Below are 8,471 nucleotides of genomic sequence, written 5' to 3'. Positions count from 1 at the left end.
TATTTATTTATATAAGTTATGAAATAGGGGTATAAGAGTAAATTTATACATACTCTATTTTTTATCACTCCACTTTTTCACCCCAAACCAAACACAAAATGAGAGCAGGGCCAGCTCAATGAATTTGGGGGCCCCAGGCGAAAGCTTTAAATGAGGCATTTTATTATATTTAATTATAAATTCATATATTTTTTTCAATTAAAATTTATTTTTCTTGCTTTTTGAGAGGCAAAATTACTAATTAAATTTTTGTATTCAAGTTTCGCTAAAATTTCCTTTTTAATTGATAATATGACTAATCCACTTAATCTTTCTTGTGACATATTTGATCTTAAATAGGATTTTATTAATTTTAATTTTGAAAAACTTCTTTTTGTGAAAGCAACTGTAACAAGTATAGTTAGTAATATTTTGAAAGCAATACATGCATTTGAAAAAGATTCTAGCCTCTTTATATAATTTAGTACATTAATTGGAGAGTTATCATTTATTTTGCAAAACTTCTTTTAAAAATTTTAGTTCTGAATATAAATCTAAGCTATCAATATTTGAATAAGTTTCATGTGTGAGAAAACATTCAAGATTAAGACAATTTTTTTTCAAACTATCATTATCTAGTGATTTTAGTTTTTCAAAATTAAATAAAAAACCAAAAATATTTTCATATATTTGAAATTGTTCAAACCTACTTTTAATTGAAGAAATAGCTTGATCTACTATATATAAAAAATAATTAATTCTAAAATATTCTTCAACGGATTGTGTTGTCTCATCATTAACATTTTCATCAAACTGTTTCTTCCTACGAATTATACGTTTTTCAGGAAATATAGGCTCTATTTCCATTTTGGTTGCAATTTCTTTAGATGAATTCATAGCAGATGTAAATCCATCTTCTCTATATTTTTTTAAAAAAGACATGAGACCTTTTAATTGATCTATAGCAACATCAATATGCATGTCTTTCTATTGTAAATTTTTACTAACAGAGTTAACAACAAATAATATGTCATACCAAATAGTCATAGCTAGCAAAACCTCAAAACTTTCAATCTCATATGTTGCTAAACAATCAGCTTCACTTTTTGTTTTGGGATCTTCACTTGTTTTTGCCAATTGTAACAAAGCATCTCTTATTTCTAGAACTTGAAATTTTTTTGCTTTCACACTTTCAATTCGACTTTCCCAACGTGTTTGTGACAATGGCTTAGGAGTAAAACCTGTCACATTATCTTGTAAAATTTTCCATCGCTTTGTGGAAGAAGAAAATAGTGTGTATATACGTTGTACTACTCCAAAAAAAGATATAGTTTTAGGACAAGAATTAGCCATATCACATTGGACAAGGTTGAGATTATGACAACCACATGGTATGTAAAATGCTTTAGGATTTGTATCAAGAATTCTTTTTTGTACTCCTTGTTTTTTCCCTTTCACATTCGACCCATTATCATATCCTTGTCCACGTACATCATTAATATCAAGTTTTTATTGCATTTATAATTTTATTGAAAAGACTTTTTCCAAAAGTATTATCTACCTTTAAAAATTCCACAAAATGTTCATCTATTTTTATCGGAGTTATTGAAATATCCACACATCTTAGTATGAGAGTCATTTGTTCTTGATGACTTACATCGGGGGTACAATCAAGTATAATTGAAAAGTATTTTGCTTTTTAAATCTTTTTTATAATTTTACTTTTAATTTCATTTGTTAATAATTGTATCACTTCATTTTGTATATTATCTCCAAGATAATGATTATGGATTGCACCATGTTGAATACGTTGAACATGCTCTTGCATTACTGGATCAAATTCTGCAATCATTTCAATTATACTTAAAAAATTTCCGTTATTTTCTTGATAGATCTTTTCGTTTTTTCCTTGGAATGCCAAATTATTTTTACCAAGATTTTTTACCACCGCTATTATTCTTAATAACACATTTTTTCCAATGATCTTTCTCTTTCTTAATTTTTTCTTGGACATTTTTATCAATTGTTCTATTCTTCAATAATCTTAGTTCTAAATCAATCCAAGTATTCATATTAGTAATATGCTCATTGGTTGTTTCGTGATTTTTAAGAATAGAACTAATATTTTTCCAATCCTTAGTTCCTCCATTAGCTAGTTGATTTGTATTAGATTTTGAATTAAACAACTTGCAACAAAAACAAAATACTTTATCTAGGTCTTTCGAATACATTAACCATTTTCTATCATGTTTCTCCCCATTTGGTAATTTTCGAATATAATGCGTAGTAGAAAAATGTTTAGAGTTCTTATCTATGGGAAAGTTTAGATCATCAACTCTTATTGGACCATTTTCTACTAACAAATCTCTTAATTTTATATCAATAGTTTTCCATTGACTTGGATAAAAAATATTTGTAGGAATATAATTAGGTTGATCATTAATATTTTCACTCTCCTCTAAATTATTTTGAGCTTCATTATCAAGAATGGTGACATTACATGTTTAAACATTATCATGACCACCTTCGTTATTATCATTTTGTTGTATATTTTCATTATCTTCCAACTCTTTTTGATGAATTTCTTGTTCATTTATGAAACCTTCACTCAAATTTTCTGCAAGATTTTGTTTTTTACTAGTAATAAATTTGTCCATAGCTCCTTTTTGAGATTCAATTAGTTCTTCTCTTTGTCTTTTTTTTTTTTTTTTTTTTAGTTTTTCATATCTAGATGGATATTTTCTAGTAGACATTTGTAATTAAAAAATATTTATGAATAAATGAAACACAATCTATAATAATAATAAAATTTACAATTTAACTAGAATAATATAAATTTAATGTATAAAACAATAGAACCTGGTTTATCAAAAGCACAATTGCAGCTTTACTTAATATGATCACTTTACACTTTAAACTTGCACAAAAAAATTAAAATTAATATCAATACAAAGTAAATTATTCTAAATTTATAATTTTGTTATCAATACTCTTTTTTTTTTTTTTTGTAGCATTAAACCTTTTTTTTAGCAAAATGTGTAGGACTCAACTTGATTGGATCCACTAAGACCAAGCCACTAGCAAAATGTGTAGGACTCAACTTGATCCACACTAAGACTAAGACCAGCCTAGAGCTCACTATCCCTCCATGGCTCCATCCCACTAAATTTGATTTCTTTAAAAAAAAAAACAAAAACAAAAACGTGTAAGACTAGAGAAGTCTTGAATCAATACTTTAGATCTTTAAGGGGTCCATTCGGACCATTCCATAGCCAGATAGCCTTCTAGAGAAATCAAAATTTAAAAGAACAAACAAAAAAGTGGGTTCCAGTTAGCTCAATTGGTAAAGTCTCTGATGGTTGAAAAAGAGATCTGGGTTTCAATCCCCGCTTACACCAAAAATCAATTGGTGTCTTAGTCTGATTGAAACTCTCTCTCTCTCAAAAAAAAAAAAAAAAAAGAGTAAAGAGTACAACTAAACTAAAGTTCAGCCAAAAAGAAGAATAAAACCCAGCAGCTCCTCTTCCAAAAAAAAAAAAAAAAAAAAAAAAAAACCTCAGACACCCAGCAGCTGAAGAAGACGAAAGAGGCAAAGGAAAAGAAAACAAAAAAGAACCTGAAATGAAGATCTGTGAACACACCAAGTCTATTGCCAACACCAATTGATGAGTAAGTCAACTAAAAAAAGTGTTTTTTTTTTAGAATCAAGATGGAGAGAGTCAAAGAGTGAAAGTGTTTTTTTTTTCTTCTTTTTTCTGCCTTTTCTTATTTGTTTCTTTTTTCTGCAGTTCTACCTTTAAGCTAAAGATTTCTGCCTTTTGCAATCTTTTCTTCTGCAAGCAAAAGATTTGGGGATGGGAATAGTGTGAGAAACGGCCCTTTTTTTTTTTTTTTTTATCAAATGATGGGAATTGGGATTAGCCTTCATGTCAGTTTAGTGTGAGAAATGACCCTTTTTTTTATAGACCCTAAGTGAAACTTAGATTGACCCAGTGTTAGGGTTAGCCAAAAACACTTCGATAGTTAAATCAACACTACAATAATTGACTTTTTTTTTTTAGGAATGGGGTTGGTTTTGGTGGGAACCACACCCAAATCTATGCTTTTTAATGCGATAGAGATTGTTTCATTTGGTTGGCTGATGAGATGTACCCTAGGTAACAAGCTTAGTTTTCAAATAGGGACATGATCAATCGCATAAATGAAGGGTCCGTTTGGATTGAGCTTATTGTTGCTGAAACTGAAAACTGAAAACATTGTAGCAAAATAATTTTTAAATGTGTGAAAAGTACCGTGTGACCAATTTTTAATATTTTTTAATACGTGAACAGTGTTGCTACAGTACATGAACAGTACTGCTACAGTGCAAAACAATAATTTTTGTCCACCAAAGTCAACATATGTTGGCAAAAGAAAAAAAAAAAAAAGAAAAAAAGAAAAAAAACAAAGAAAACGCAAAACCAAAACGTGGACGCAGGAAAATGGGGAATCCAAACGCCCTCGAAATTGAAATTTGACAAGAGAATAATTTTTAATGTGAAGGGAAATCGACAATTGGCAAAGCTCATGAGACTATTATTTTGAAGATAATAATGCAGACTAGCTAGCTTTTGCGTGTAACAACTGACAAAGATTGTTTCATTCGGTTTGCAGGTGGAGTGTACCCTACGACAAAACATGTTGCAAATATGGACATGCTTAAATGGTTTAAGTGCGATTGAAAATTAGTAAGATGTAATAACTGCTGATGTGAAGGAAAGTCAACACTCAGTAACAATTATGAAGCAATTCCCTTTAAGAGAGCAATATAGATCATTCCAATGGGAGATTCCTTTAGGCAAATATTTGAGCTCTTCAAGGCATTCAATCCCATCAAAAGGCAATGACAAGGGTGGTGGGTAAAATGGTGATGGAGGTTGAGCATCAAGGAGGCACTTTTGGATATTGTATTATTGTTTAGTCTAGGATAATACTAGGCACTGCACCCCACTAAACTCAACTCCAAGGCTTAAACATGACGCTCGACTTATAAGCCTTTCAAGGCTAGGTTTTGGGCTGATGAACTTAATTAAAATCATGGGCTTGTTGGGACTTTAGTCCCTCAAATGGCCCCTCATTTTTCACTTGCCCAAATTTGAGGAGAAGGAGAATTGAAATTTTGAGAAGCATGGATTATGAGCACAATTATGACTGTGTGATTATGTGCGTCCTCCCATTTCTTGTAAGACTAGCACACCTAATAGCCTATTGTCATTTGTCAATTAGTGTGATTTGAGTTCACACGCACACAATTGTTCTTCTAAGTTATATTGAAATGTAAATTTCTTATATATATAAGAAAGGAATACACTAATTAATATTGCGATTGATGTCACTAGATGATATGGAATTCATCAAGTTACAAGATATGATATTGTAAGAAAACTTGATCCAAAATAATCAATAGAACATAATTCTTGCTCACAAAAGTAGTGATTCTCTTCATGATCATACCTGTCACTTAATAGACTCTGCCATTAAGTAATCAATGAAAAATACTGATGGGCTAATAACCAAAATAAAGTCAACCCACTCAGCCTACGGCAACCCACTCTTCTTCTCCATATTTCCACGCTTTTCTCTCAAGTTCACTCACAATCCCAACGGCCAGTAACCTCTACCTCTCTTTCTCTCTCTGGCTTTTAATACTCTCATCAATCATCAAACACTTTTTGATGCTTTTGAACTTTAGCTTTGGTTTTTTAATTTACTGGTTTTTGTTTCATTGATGATTGAACAAAAGCCCTCCATTTTGGTATTGTGTCGACATCAGCAACACCATTTTTGCACAAGCACACTCCTAGTGGAGGCTAAGGCTCTCCCTTCAAACTCTTAAAAGTTTATACGATCACGATCACACCACCGTTTTGTTGGTTTTACCATATTTTCTTTTTCCATCAAACCCAATGAATTCTTACAAGATAGTGAGCTGGGTCTGCTCCTTTACAATAGCATCAAAAAATAAAAGACATCTGGAGCTGTACCCAATACAAAAAACCACTATTGGACTCTTTGGGGTCCACTTAAGTTCCAGCCTGCAACTTTAGGACTTTAGCGTTAACGTAATTCCATATTCACAAGCAAGCATAAATGTTTGCTTACTTCTCTTGTTCCACCTGAGTTATAAGTCCAAATTCGCAAGCAAAGCATAAATGTTTGCTTACTTTTATTGTTCTAAGTCATAAGTCTAAGTTCACAAGCAAGCAGAGATGCATGCTTACTTCTCTTCTTCCACGAATCATAAGTCTAAGTTTGCAAGCAATGTCTTGTCTTGCCTACTACATATGCATAATAATCCTATATATAGTAGAACTTCTAGGTGAGTTCTACATGAGATTTACTTTAACAAAATTGAAATTGAGGTTGACTTGAAGCTTTCCTAAGTGTTTTTCGAACCCAAATTTGGATTTGTGTTTCTGTAAGTATTGATAAATACTTTTGCAAAGTTATTTAATATATATGTATGTGTGTATTATTCTAATGCTATTCATAAATAGTGGGTTGCTTTACTTACTTAAAATTTGTCATATAGATGTTAAATGTAGTAAAATTTTATTGCACTTGAAATAACTCTATAATTGTGTTTGTGAGAGATATATTACTCCTAAATTTATGTCACATTTAATGTAACTTTGATAAAAGGTATATCATGTTTTTTTTTATAAATCACTCTTCTCTTGAATCCAAGCTTTTATTTAATATCTATTATTGTTTAATACATGCAAAACTTCTGAATAATTAGTTGTCATTTACTATTAAATTTATAAGATTGGTGGTTTACTTTTAATGCCTAAGCACCTTGATATTAGTAAAAAATTAGCATGTAACTCCATGCAAACACATGGATGCATTTAAAATTAAACAAAATTTTTATTATAAAAATATAAATAATTAGTCAAATTAATTTTTTTAAAGCATGTAACACATGCATTCATGCATACATATAGATACATTTAAAATTAAACACAATTTTTATCATAAAATACAGATAATTAGTCAATTTTTTTTTTAAGTAAATGTAATTAGTCACATATAAAAATTCTTATCTAAATTTAATACTACTTATGATCATTTTTTTTTCTAATTTTTAATAAGATAGAACATGTGATGATTTTTGTTATATGGTGATTTTTATTTTATTTATTTTTTGAAAAACATGTAGTGATTTTTACTGAGTATATGTGATTGTTTTTTTTTTTTTTAATTATATTTTATTAATAGTATATTATTAGTATTTTGAACTCATTAACTCACTTGACACAAGGATTAAAAAACTTAAGTAGACACATGGTACAAGCTTAAGTGGATAATTATGGTGTAGTTCCCACATAAATTTAGATACATGACGCAAAATTGGATTATAATTTCAAATTCTAATTCAATATTCTCTAAGCTTTACCTATTAATATATATATATATATATATATATAGATGACTTATAAATTTGATTTTTTTTTTAGTTATATGATTATGTTTTTTATGGTTTATAATATTAGACTCATCATTTTTTACACTAAATTAACTAATTTAGCACAAAAATTAAAAAATTTAGATAAGATGGGAGACGTGGCGCAAAATTAAACTCTAATTGAAATTCAGTTTTTACACTAAATTAACTCACTTAGTACAAAATTATAAAATTTAGATTAAATGTGACACATGGCGCAGAATTAGACTCTAATTAAATTCCAATTTGAAACCTAATTAGATTTTTTCTTTGCTTTACCTATCATTATATATATATATATATATATATCACTTTAATTTTTGGTAAGCATGATAGTTGTAGGAAAGAAATTTATTATGTTTATCAAAAAAAATATTATGGAACAAAAAAAAAAAAAAAAAGCATTGAGCAATATAACTTTTGTAAAGGTTACCTAAAGTCTAACTTGATCCTAATTCCTCAACTTTTTTCATTTTGCCCCATTCTAATAGTAAGATAGTTTACATTTGCTCCAAACATTGCCAAATCCTTTTTTTCCCTATTTACTCCTAACTTTTAAGGCGCATTCCCATTAATTAAAAAAAAAAAAATCAATTAGAATGACTCCCATCTATCTCAATAATTTAAACTTTATATAACATTGTCTTACATTCCAAAACAATAAGTTAAAGGTATATTTTACAATCAAATCACTCAATAGAATACCCACCCCCATTTGCACTATTCCTCAAAAGAACTAGTCACAATTGAGGATTCTTATAGTTGTTAATAAAGGCTAGTTTAACCCAATATGTGCCCAATGTGGGACTCAATATCACACACCAACGTACACACAATCAATCAAATCGAGATTCTTTTAGGTGCAAGCTTTTCTTTGAGGAATAGTAGACTATTTGTAAGATTTGGTGACTATTGATCCAATAGACTACTAGATCCCAAAAAAAAATAAAAAAAGTATATATATATATACACATATGATTGTATCGAAATACATAAGATTGGTCCT

Source organism: Quercus lobata, chromosome 5 (genome assembly GCF_001633185.2).
Source record: "Quercus lobata isolate SW786 chromosome 5, ValleyOak3.0 Primary Assembly, whole genome shotgun sequence".
In the NCBI taxonomy this organism is placed as follows: domain Eukaryota; kingdom Viridiplantae; phylum Streptophyta; class Magnoliopsida; order Fagales; family Fagaceae; genus Quercus; species Quercus lobata.
The sequence above is the reverse complement of the archived record's forward strand: the minus strand, read 5'-3'. Positions refer to the sequence as shown.